The 13,138-nt window shown below is 29.7% G+C and overlaps 1 protein-coding gene across 9 annotated transcripts in view; it reads right to left on the reverse strand.

Moving 5' to 3' along the window:
* Nucleotides 1-13,138, reverse strand: part of LOC126760481 (guanylate kinase) — a 179,536-nt gene that overhangs the window by 11,261 nt on the left and 155,137 nt on the right. For 3 of the 9 annotated variants that reach the window (XM_050476139.1, XM_050476137.1, XM_050476138.1), the window contains one exon: nucleotides 10,361-10,408. The exons of the other annotated variants lie outside the window; for them this stretch is intronic. The gene's annotated coding sequence lies outside the window, so the exon portion shown is untranslated. The remainder of the gene's footprint in view (nucleotides 1-10,360; nucleotides 10,409-13,138) is intronic. 9 annotated transcript variants of the gene reach the window in all.

Raw genomic sequence — 13,138 nt, forward strand, 5'->3', positions numbered from 1 at the left:
AATACATATTATTTTATCCAAAGTAATAAAATTTCCATTACGTTTGACTGGCGGCACTTTAAAATCATGTTACATTTTACATACGTATAAATTAATCATAGTAAACACGAGCCTCAATCAAAAAGTTGCCGATTCGCCAACAACATATGTATGTAATACAGCCGAGTGATTGAATATTCAATCGGTGAAAACTTGAACAATAGCAACTAATAAACGCTAAAGCGTGCAAACGAAAATGGGATGAAAGCAATAAGTCATCGAATGTGTGACGTTATTGCATTTGTTGTAAATATATATTGCATAATATATATAAATAATTTTCCATTTATAAGATATTTTAAAAATTCAAAAATTTCTACGCCTCACTGGCCTCAAGTCTATATATCTGTATCTATATGTACATATATTTGTATAAATATATATTCGGACATATACATATTTTCAGCGCAATATATCACTTAGCCACCATTTCAACGCTGCATTACATAAATTTCTGTTGATTTATGTTTGTAAATGATTTCATTGGTATTTTGCTCAAGGCTAATATGGTTGTAACATATTTCTTTCTTTCATGGTATCTCCAAAACTATTTTAATGCATTTTTTTAAGCGCTTGATTGACATGTCAAGAAACTAGCTTGATTTAAAAAAGAAGTTAATGGATTTGCGCTTGTTTTAGTCATTAACTGGGAAAAGTGATGAGCTGAACAGGGTTACCAAATGTAGATACTTGAAACCGATGAAAAACACTTTAATTTATGTGTTCAGACTGCAGAGGTACAAGAAAGCAATTGTAGAGTTGAAAAAAAAAAAAAAAACGTTAACTTGAGTTGCTTAATATGCTTCACAAATGAAAAAGGTTTCCATACAATGACTTTATTTAGATCATTCAGTTTGTATGACAGCTATAAAATACAGTGTTTCAATCAGAAAATTTTCACACGGTTGAAGACTTTAGACCCTAGAAACAGATAAAAGATACCATTTTTCAAATAAATAGTTTTGTGCTGAAGAAGATATCACTTGAAGAATGGCAACAACAAAGAGAAATCTGAAATGCGCCTAATTGTAGGCCAAAAGTAAATGTTGCCTACCTTTAGGCGGCCATTCAACGACGAAGAAGATTAAGAGCTAACGACTAAGGGTAACTGTAATGCACTAAGTTTAGTGTATTTATTTTTAATTTTATTCAATCCCCATTTCTTTATGGGTATCAAGTCAAAAATTGGCTTCTAATGCGACTTTCATCCAAAATATATGCCTAAAATCAAAGGACTTAAGCAACAAACTTTCACACAACAACGCATTATGAGGTTAGAGCACTCAATCATCATTCTAAGCCACAAATTTCGCGCATAAAAATTAACATTAAACACTGACATTAAATAGACACTTTGTTGCAAATGAGACGTACCGGAAAACCGTTAACTCAAAATGCAGCGTCATAAATCTGCATGAGTGCCGGCAAGCCAACGAACGCAAATACAACACAGGCCTCAGCAAATTAAGCAAAGAGCGAAACAGTTTTTGAACACACGCACATTCGCGTTGCAATTACGGTACATGATTGACCAGCCGCGCAATGGTCAAAATGTTAAATGACGGTAATAAAACTTGATAAGAAATGCAAATGTATGCAAGGCGAGGCAGCTTGACAACAGTTGAGCGGCTTGGCTGATGTTTGGTAAATGTTGCTGCACAATTATGGAAGATATGAAATTTTTTTTAGAATTTTTTTATTGCAGAACTTTTTTGGTAATTAAAAAAAAAAAAATCTAAAAATTTCTCAAATAGAGAAATTGAAAAAAAAATTTTGTGAAAATTGTTGGAAGTTTAAAAAAAAGTCTAAAATTTTTGAAATAGAGAAGTTGGCAAATATGTTTGAAATATTCTTAAAAAATATTCCTTTTAAATGTTCTCATTTTTTACAAAGCAATGTTGGAAGTTTTCAAAATTTTTTTTTAATTTCTCAATTAGAAGAAATTAACTACATTTTATTAATTTCTCAAATTTTATAAAAATGTAATTTTTTTGGCAACATTTCTTTATTATAAATTAGAACATTTAAAAGAAAAACTTTTTCGAATATTGCAGTTAAATTTTTGTTAATATTTATTTCAAAAATTCTCTAAAAATATTCTTTTTGTTAATTTAATAACAAAAAAAAAAAATAATATTCTTTTAATTTTCTTAAAATAAATTTTTAATAATTAAAAAACACTGTGTTTTTTTTAATAAATTTTCTAAAATATTGTTTTCATTATCTGAAATATTTTATAATTTATTTAAAAAATAAATTTTAAGAGATTTTTCAGCTCATTTAAAAAAATTATTTTCAGGGAATTAAAAAGATTTTTTTTCATTAAATTAACAAATGTTTTTCAAAAATTCTTTAAAAATAATTTTTTGGTTAATTTTATAAAAAAAATTAATTTTCATTTAATTCTCTAAAGATAAGTTTTTTGTTAATTTAATGAAAAATAAAAATAATTTTCTTCTAATTTTCTTAAAATAAATTTTTAATAATTAAAAAAGTGTTTGTTTTTTTTAATAAATTTTCTAAAATATTGTTTTCGTTATCTGGAATATTTTATAATTTATTTAAAAACTAAATTTTAAGGGATTTTTCAGCTCATTTAAAAAAATTTATTTTCAGGGAATTAAAAAGAATTTCAGAAGAAAAAGAATTCATTAAAGTAAGAAATGTTTTTCAAAAATTCTTTAAAAATAATTTTTTGGTTAATTTTATAAAAAAAATAATTTTCTTTTAATTCTCTAAAAATAAATTTTTGCTAGTTTTCTAAAAAAAATATATTTTTTTTCGCTCAAAATCAAAAAAATATTTAAAAAAAATATTTTTAGAGAATTTTTTAAAAATTTGGTTAATTTTATAAAAAAAAATAATTTTCTTTTAATTCTCTTAAAATAAATTTTTGCTGGTTATCTAAAAAAAAAAATATTTTTTTTTCGCTCAAAAGCAAAAAAATATTAAAAAAAAAAAATATTTTTAGAGAATTTTTTAAAAATTTGGTTAATTTTATAAAAAAAAAAATAATTTTCTTTTAATTCTCTAAAAATAAATTTTTACTAGTTTTCTAAAAAAAAATATTTTTTTTCGCTAAAAATAAAAAAAGAGAAAAGTAAAAAAAAAATTATATTTAGAGAATTTTTTAGAAATAGCTTTTTGCAGAGAAAAAAAATTCTAATTTTGGTTTTATTTTTGCAACATTTGGCTATGTTTCAATTTTTTGCTGCAACAAATCTCAACAACAACATTTATAAACAGGCTTTTTGGAAGTGCGATTGATGTAAGTTTAACTTATATAACCCCATTCAAGCTAAAAATAAACAATAACAAAAGTGGCCGCGAAAGAAGAAGAAGCAGCATCAGCAGTGGTGGAACTCTCGCAAAACTTGGTCAGAATGCAAGCAAGCATTTTCTTCGTATGCGTGCATGCACTGGTCACGACAATGTGTGCGCTGGCGCGTGCATTTCTAGTTGTTTCGCCACTTCCATAGCGCTAATTTCCTTACCGGTTCCACGCGCTGTGGCGCAACGAGCGTTGTGTGTCAGATCGAACGTTTGACTGCTCGGCGGAACAGGTTGGCGCTTACTATGTTCTTGGGTGCTTCGCTTGACACTCGTTTGACCGGTGCTGCGAAAATGTATGTTAATGTTGGCCATGGTTATGTGGAAATTATATAACTTTTGTGCAGAGTTAGGCTTTTTTGTTTTTATTTTTTTATGTTTTTCTTTTGGTGATTCGTTACTGTGGCACTGTGGCAAGTAACAGGATAGAAAAGGCAGTAAAGAAACATCAAGCAGATACAGGGTGCTTTCCACTTCAAATCGATGGAGCGCAAGAAAATGGTGTAGCGAAACAAAATTTGATTCCGCAACGAAATATCGTCATGTTCGCAGCATGCCGAGTAACCGTCGCAGTAATAATGGCTAAAGCGTGTTCATAATTTTCTTTTACTGCTCAGTGTGATTCCTGGATCTTTTAAAACAAAATAAATTTTGTGAGGTTGCCACCTTTTTGAAATTTTTCGGTAAAAAAATTTTAAGTTTAAAAGTTAAACGCTAAAATAATTTTATTTTACTATTCAGTTTAATGCTTGAATGTTTTAAAACAAAATAAATTTTTAAATATTGCCACCTTTTTAAAATTTTTCGGTAAAAAAAATTTAAAGTTTAAAAGCTAAACACTAAAATAATTTTATTTTACTATTCAGTTTTATGCTTGAATGTTTTAAAACAAAATAAATTTTTAGATGTTGCCACCTTTTTAAAATTTTTCGGTAAAAAAATTTTTGAGTTTAAAAGTTAAACACTAAAATAATTTTATTTTACTATTCAGTTTTATGCTTGAATGTTTTAAAACAAAATAAATTTTTAGATGTTGCCACCTTTTTAAAATTTTTCGGTAAAAAAATGTTTGAGCTTAAAAGTAAACAGAAAAGGTGCGCGAAAGTTAAGAGCTGAGTTTTGATATATTTTTTGAAAAGAGCTGCCACCTTTTCAATTGACTTAATAAAATTAAAATTTTTTAAATACTACACTATAGGCACACAACTAAGGAACTTAACATAAAGCTAATACTTTAAAATATTTATTTATATTTAAGGAGAGTTGCCACTTAAAAAGTTGCCAAAACACAACAAAATAGATTAAGATGACTTGCAGCTGAAAATATTAAAAAAAAAAAAAAAAAAAATAAAAGGATAAACAATTTAAATTTTTGTGTAAAAAAATTATAAAATGAAGAAAAACTGCATTATGAATATAATTTGTAGAAAACTTTTGATTAAAAACCGTTAAACTTTAGTCAAAATAAACCATAATTATCAGTTGACCTTGACACTACGAAAATGATACTACATACATAGATCTCAACTTAAGAAAGTTTTTTCTTTTAAAAAGTTGCTTCTCTTTGGCTACTTCAAGTGGAATTCACGATATAATCTACACTTGACGACATCTGAACTTCATCAATTCATCACACTAAAAGCTGCAATTAAATAATATAGTAAGTTGGGTTCGGCTGGTAAGCACATACTGAGGCTACTATGGTGTGAGGTCTATTGTGAGACCGTCCATTTATAAGAAAACTGGCATATACAGTATTATTTATAAAGAGAAGAAGACAGGAAGGAAGGAAGAGACAGGATAATAGTAGGTTACCAGAACTCTTTCTCCAAAAATCTGAAAAATTCTCAAGTGTTTTCATTAAACTATTCAATGAACTCTAAATTAAGCGTGACCAAACAATAGTTTAGTTTAAATATTCGCTAAAAAGGTTTGTATGTTCATAAACAACAACAAAAGATAATTCTTAAGGTGAGAAAAAGAAAATTATTTGTATGATTAACTGTGTTTTACCGGGTAGTGTTTAAAACTAACGAACACCAAAATTTGTAAAAAAATCGAGTTTGTGGCAACTGGCGATGCTGCTGAAGATTTAGCTAGTATGCCACCCATTAACATCCAGGGAGATGAATTCGCGCGATTTGACCAGCTATCAGAGCCGTGTATAGTGGCAGCAATGGCGACAAACCTCAACCAAAGGACGGTGGTCCCATAGACTAATACCGAACATTCATTCGTGATGAATAGTTAACATAGGGACTTATACTTCCATCTAACCCAAATACTGAATGGATGCTTTAGAAGCTATCTGTTGCGATTCTATAGCGATCTTAGTACTGTACTGTCCGACGTGTACAGAGTGCGTAGAAGACTCTGAGCACGTATTTTGTCTATGCCCTTGTTTTTTAAATGTAAAGGCAAAGTTAAAAACTTCACTTGACGATACATTTTCGGTGGAAAATTTGACAGAACTCATGTGTCAGTACTCTGGTAAATAAAAAGCTGTCATCGAAGCGTCACCTCTAAAACTAAGACATATGGATAGTAGGGAGCATATTAGGTGTCAGTCAGTCCGTATGATAGGTGAGACTTCTCTTCTTTCTCTTTTCCATGAAGAATTATTTAATTCGCTGGTTCCTTAAGAGAGACATGAGTTGGGAGTAGGTTGGGTTAGCGGCTTAAAGTTCCGCAATCCGGCTTTCGATGCTTCCTACTGCTATAACAAAAAACTTAATCTGCCGCAGTTGAACTAAATTTACTTTATAAAACAGTTTTCACAGCATTTTTAATATACTGTCTCAAAAAGATTTTTTTTCAGAGAAACCTTAAATTTCCTTCTGGTTTTTTGTACAGAACTCATATAACATTATTGATAGCAACGGCTATGAGTGCAAAGAAAAGGAAGAGTCAGTATCTAAATAATCAAGCTTATGTAATCAGTGAGAATAAAGACTAAAAATCTGTCAATAAGCCTTTGATGAAAATAAGTTAGAATTAGAATATTTGATCTTTTTTACAACAACAATAGCAACAAGAAATATTTTACAACAACAATAGCAACAAGAAATATTTTTCACTGCCAAGGCTTCAAAACTAATATCTACAAATTATGCCCCAAAAATTACAAAATGTTTAAGTAAAGCAAAAAGCTTAGAAGCTTTATTTATTTACTTTTTTTTTTGCTTTTCATTGCGTTGTACGCTGCACTTCCTCTGCCACACAGAAACAATAAAAATAATATTTTATTTATTTTTTCACCTTACGCTCAGCTCAAGTAGGTCTATGGCCAAGTACCTGCCGCTAAACCTCGCTGCGCCTCCCTGCCATTGGAGCGCAAAAATATGGGTTAAAGCGCATTCAGTTGCTGGCGGTCACACGCTGCCATCCGCGCTATGCTTTGCAAGAATTTTATTATTATTGGTCAGTGTGTGCATTTGGTTTGTCATTGTTTTTGCTATTGTTGTTGTGCATTGCGGAAATGTGGGAAATATGTATAAGTATGTATGAGACTATGCCGGCATTCTTATGCCAGATACCGTTAGCATATATTGTGCTATAAATGGCAGCAAAATAGTCGCTTGACTGGCAACTTTGTAGGTAAGAATGTATGTGAATAGTTGTATATATATTTAATTGTGTGTGTGCATCATGGCAAGGCAGAGAACAGAAAACTGAGAGACCCAAACGCGTTAGCTGTCATTAATTACATAGTGTGTACGGTATGTATGTGTGTATATATGTTTGTATAAATTATATGGTAAACACTTTACTGTTGCGCTTGGCACTTACTTTAAGGCAAGTAATGGCATATATTTCTTTTAATTTCTTCTAAAAAATGCAAACCGTTTATTAAATTCACACACTTATTTTTTATTGGTGAATGTAATTTTGCGCATTTTTATAGGAAAAAAACGTAACTAAGTATAGATATTAGTTTGATAGTGGCTTTTAATTAAGTTTAGTTAAATTTCGTGCGAAATTACGGTGAAAATTATATGCATGCGTATTTAATGCTTCATTTTGCAGTCATTTAACTTTGTGACGCTCTCGAGTTGACCAACAATTGACTTTGGTACAATAATGTTAAGTTCACAGCTTGGCATAAATTACGTTATTTAGTATATATTACGTAATTTCTGATGAATTATTTTAGTTGACATATACTATACGGAGCACTTCGAAGCAAATGGTCGCCTGTTTCTTCGGAAAAACTGGTCATGTGGCGACTGTTCGGCTTGAGCAACGTAGGAGGATCAATTCTGAGTGGTACACCATCATTTGTTTGCCTGAAGTCTTCGGAGAAATTCGAAAAACGAACAAGAGAAGACGAATCATTGTGCACCATGACAATGCAAGCTCTCACACATCGGCTCAAACCAGCGCCTTTTTGACCGGCCAAAACGTCGAATTGGTGGGTCATCCGCCGTACAGCCCAGACTTAGCACCCAATGACTTCTTTTTATTCCCACACATCATGAAAATAATGCGTGGTCAACGATTTTCGTCGCCAGAAGATGCTGTTGAAGCATTCAAAAACCATGTTTTGGAGGTGTCTCAATCGGAGTGGAAAAAGTGCTTCGAAAATTGGTTTGAGCGCATGCAAAAGTGTATAAATCTTGATGGAGAATATTTTGAAAAACAATAAAACCATTTTCGTTGATAAATATTCCTATTTTCATTATTAGGCCAGAAATATATATAGCAGCCCTCGTAGAACTGCGTTTCACATAAATTACTTTATTTTTCAGAAATTACTTAATTTCGTATAAATTACTTCAATTAAATTGCATGCTTAAGTTACTTGATTTGCTATAAATTACTCCGTTTTGATATCAGCGTAAAAGGACTTTGCGACTACAAGTAATTTATGACAGAATAATTAGTCTAAAATGTTGAAAATAAAAACTATGCTGATATCAAAGAAGAGAGCAAAATTTTAAGATTCATTGTCACCTTGCCACCTTTTAAATTTTTTTCTTCAATTAAAATAATGTAATAAATAAAATACTACCAAAGAAGTTTTAAATTATGAAATTTGAAACAGTTTTAACAAAATTATTTTTTAAGTAGGGTTGCCACCTTTTCTCAGTCAATTAAAATAATATAATAAATCAAATATTACCAAAGAAGTCTACAAAAATGAAAGTTGAAACAAGCTTAAGTAAAATTTAAGTTTTAAGTAGGGTTGCCACCTTTTCTTATTCTTCTTAAAATAATGTAATAAATAAAATACTACCAAAGAAGTTTTAAATTATGAAATTTTAAACAGTTTTAACAAAATTATTTTTTAAGTAGGGTTGCCACCTTTTCTTATTAAATTAAAATAATGTAATAAATTAAAAATTACCGAACAAGTCTCAGAATAGCAAAAAATAAAATTGTAAGCCAAAATTTATTTCCAAATAGGGTTGCCACCTAATTAAAAATCGAAGTGTAGCAAAATTAGGTACAAACTTATTGCATTGAAATTGTGATATTTAAAACAGTTTTAACAAAATTATTTTTTAGGTAGGGTTGCCACCTTTTTCAGTCAATTAAAATAATACAATAAATCAAATATTACCAAAGAAGTCTACAAAAATGAAAGTTTAAACAAGCTTAAGTAAAATTTAATTTTTAAGTAGGGTTGCCACCTTTTCTTATTCTTCTTAAAATAATGTAATAAATTAAAAATTACCGAACAAGTCTCAAAATAACAAAAAATAAAATTGTAAGTCAAAATTTATTTCTAAATAGGGTTGCCACCTAATTAAAAATCGAAATGTTGTAAAATTAAGTACAAACTTATTGCATTATAGAAATTAAACTGTCAAGAAATTTTTAAATTTTTAATGATTATGAAAAAGAAATAAATTTTCAAAGATGCAAATTTTTGGCGACAAAATTAATAAAATATATAAAGATTACATTATAATATGTACTTGTATGGACTTCGCTCTTAAAAACTGCACATGGAAAAGTAATTTATTAGGTACTTTTAGAATATTTTTAGTCCAAGATGTTTATAAGAATAAACTATGCTGATATTAGAAACAGCACAAAGATTTTGAGTAGAGTTGCCAACTTTTCTAATTTTTTAATTTTTTAAAAATTTAACAAATTAAATATTATAATAGCAGCCTCAAATAAAAAAAAATAAGTAGTCTTAATTCAAAATTAATTTTTAAGGATGTTGCCACCTAGTTGAAATTCGAAGTATAGAAAAAAAAGCATAGAAATGTTGCATAGTAAGTATTTATCAAGCGAAAAATGTCTGTAAAATTTTTCAATTTTGTATGAAACAAATTTTTAGCGACAAAATTGGTAAATGATAGATTTGGAATAGAGTTACCAACTCAGTTATATTTCTAAGAAAGAAAAATAATGAAAATAGTAAAATAAATGTGAAAAATAAACTTGGTGAGATGTACAAAGATTACCCAATATAAAATTGATGTTGCATATTTTCTAGTAGAGTTACCACCAGTTTAAAAATTTAAAAAAAGAAAAATGACCTAAAAAAACTTTGTTAAAAACATGTATACAAATAAATCTGATAAACTAAATAAATATTGCTTTATATCAAACTGAAGAAGTAAACATTTTTGAGCAGCGTTACCACCAGCTTTAAAATTTGCAGTAAGAAAATTATTTCAAAAACGTAAATATTGAAATTCATATAACAAAGTGAAAAGGTTTGAGAGAGCTTACTCATGGAAATATTTTTTGGAAGGGCCAACGTTGAAAAATTATTTTCATTTCAATAAATAAAATTTAAACTCAATAAAATTAGTTAAAAAATGTTAAAATGTTAATGTCCAACGAATAACAAACTGAAGAGCTGTATGAATTTTCTATTTTTTCAACTTTGAATTTGCTGAATTTTCCAAGTGTTTTCAAGCTTTAATTCCATAGAATGGCAAAATATAAATATTAAATTATATATATTATTTTCGATTTTTTCAACATTTTATATATCCAATCTTACTATTTGCCTTATAAATTTACTTACGAAAGAAGGTTTTTGCGTTTGATTTTATAAAAAGAGACATTCACATACCTGCAAAGAGAAAGTCAATATTATCTGGATTAGTCAATATTTTAAATTTCAAATATTAAATAAAAAATATAAGAATTTATTTTTAATTTTCATTTTTGAAAAAAATCACAACTGTCCCATTCTCTTTCCTACTTTTAAGAGTTCACTAAATTGCATTTTAGTTTTAGAGAATTAAAAAGCCTATTAGTAGCAAATCTGAATCATTAGTCTCAAGAACTATTCTTGTAAATGAACTTGTGGAACACTTCGGTGGCACATAAATTACAAGAGTTATTGTTGGGGCACATGATATAATATTTCTTAATCAATAATGGGCATATATAACCATAATTTATGCATAATTTTTTATTATATTTTGACCAAAAAAAATAAATATTTTTAACATTCATAGTTATTATATTTGGTACTATAGATCTGTTAGAGCGGCTTTTAAAATTTTATTTTCTAATAAAAAGTAGGCCAAAAAAAATTTTCTCTAAATATTTCGAAAGGAGCAATAACGTAATTGCATTATTTATTTTTTCTGTAGCTCAACTTGTGGCAGGCAGTTGAGATTTTTTCAGAACATTTACAATTAATTATTTCATAATTGTTCTTGCTAAATAGTGATTTTCTTGCCATCATGAGAATTATGATTATTGAACTTGTGAAACACAACATCTATTACGAATGTAAGGATTCGTCAGATTTTCATAACCGAACTTGTGAAATACTACTTACATTCTACAAATAAATTTTCGAAAATTGAACTTGTGAAACACAACGTTTTTTACACAACTGAACTTGTGAAACGCTAACTTACATTCTATAACTAAATTTTCGACATTTGAACTTGTGAAACATATCTTAAAATTGATTTTATTTGGTATATTTTTATAAATGCTGAAATTCATAACGACTCATAATTTGTTTATTTTCGAAATAATATAACTTTAAGCCTCATAAGTTTGAAGCCTGCTACAAATATCACAGCTATTACCCATGAGTAAAATAAAAACATTTATTTCATACTAGATGTCTTTATTTAATATATTATATTAGAAACCTTTTCCACAAACCCGCCCACATAGCTGTACTTTATGAAATTTCTAAAGGTTGGATAAATTTCTAATCCATAAAGCGTGTGACTGAACCCTGAGTGGGGAGTATGAAATAATATTATCTACTTGCTCTGTTCAAAATTAGCTACTGGGCGTGGCACTGCTTACTTTTGAAAGAAGCATGTTGCATAAATTACAGGGTGTTTCGGAATACGCTTTTCGAAATATTTTTTTATAGCTCAATTGGCAATTAATATTATCAAAAGCAATTTACTGTTGTATTGAGAATATTTCCTGTACTTCCAAAGCACTTAATAAAAAAAAAGAATCAATAACAACAACAACATGATTAAAGCGCTATTCTTTGCATGCCGCTCATTTAAATGTTTTATTGTTGTTTAATTAACTCATTATGAAGCATGAAATAGCTTCAGCTATGCTGTACATACATACATATATTAGTAGGAACAACAAAGACTTAAGCGACGAACTCGCTTTGCACTTCACGACACAGATCGCTTTACAGCAGGAAGAAATGCCGTAATAATGCCACTTTTATTGCTGCAACATAAGCAATAGGTGGCGGTTTAACAAAAGAATTTTCTAATTCTAATTATACTAGCAACAACAAAAACAACTAGTTTGAAAGCGTTAAAGAAAAGCGCTGCCGTCGTTAAGCTGGCATTTGAATAATTATGCAATCGCATGCTGTGGCACACGCCAACCCAAGCAAAGATGATAACCTGCCTGAGCGGGAAATCAACGTGGGTAATAAAATGTCTGCTGACACTGAAAAATAAAGCAGCAAAAAGTGCTGCAAAGAAAAGCTGGTGAAATGTAAGCGAGTGTGTGTGTGCGAGTGTTTGGGCATTGGAGCGGCACCTGGTACAATGGCACTTGTTTTTGTTGGCACTTTTATGCACACACATCTTTTTGTGTGCATGTATGTGTATCATATGTGCTGATTAACACCACAATGCCATATTAATAGCGCAGCGCAGCGGTAGAACCGGCTCGCAAGCCGCTGGTCCATATGTCGCGTTGAAAAGCAGGAAGAGGAAGCAATTTGAGAGCGCTATAAACTAAAAACAAAAAAAAATAAATCAAACCAAAAATATAAAAAATCAAATTTTGACTTGACTTGCTTTCCACATAAATTTTCACTGAAAAGTGTTCATGTGTGCAGGTGCCTCATATATGCCAAGTGGGCATGTGACATATTTACATAGCAGCAAAATCACTTGTTGTTGTTGCCTGCACATGCATTAGCATAACTAATTTTGCTTTTACTTGGCACTTTTGCCGAAATCTTTCGCGCGTTGCAGTGACAGTTTTTCGTATGCGTGTGAGGGTTTAGATGTTGATGTTGTTGCGTGGGTTTGAGAGTGTGTCAGGGTGGCGCAACTCGAGCACTGGGCCAACTTGTGCGAACTGGATGCGATGACGTTGGTTTCCTCGTTCGAAATTGGGGCAATTTGCAAAGTGTTTAGTCAGTAGACGACGTGTTAGGTAAGAAGTTAATGGAAAGTTTGTTTGTGGAAAGTGCGAGGAAGCAAAAGCGGGCGCATTAATGATTTATATAACTTACTTGCAAATCAGAAAATTGGCATAACGAAAAAGTATGAAAAACATAGATAATTTAGTTAAATACCAGAATATAAATAAAACTTTTTGTTTGAAAAAAAAAAAA

The sequence above is a fragment of the Bactrocera neohumeralis genome, chromosome 5, assembly GCF_024586455.1.
Source record: "Bactrocera neohumeralis isolate Rockhampton chromosome 5, APGP_CSIRO_Bneo_wtdbg2-racon-allhic-juicebox.fasta_v2, whole genome shotgun sequence".
Taxonomy (NCBI): Eukaryota; Metazoa; Arthropoda; class Insecta; order Diptera; family Tephritidae; genus Bactrocera; species Bactrocera neohumeralis.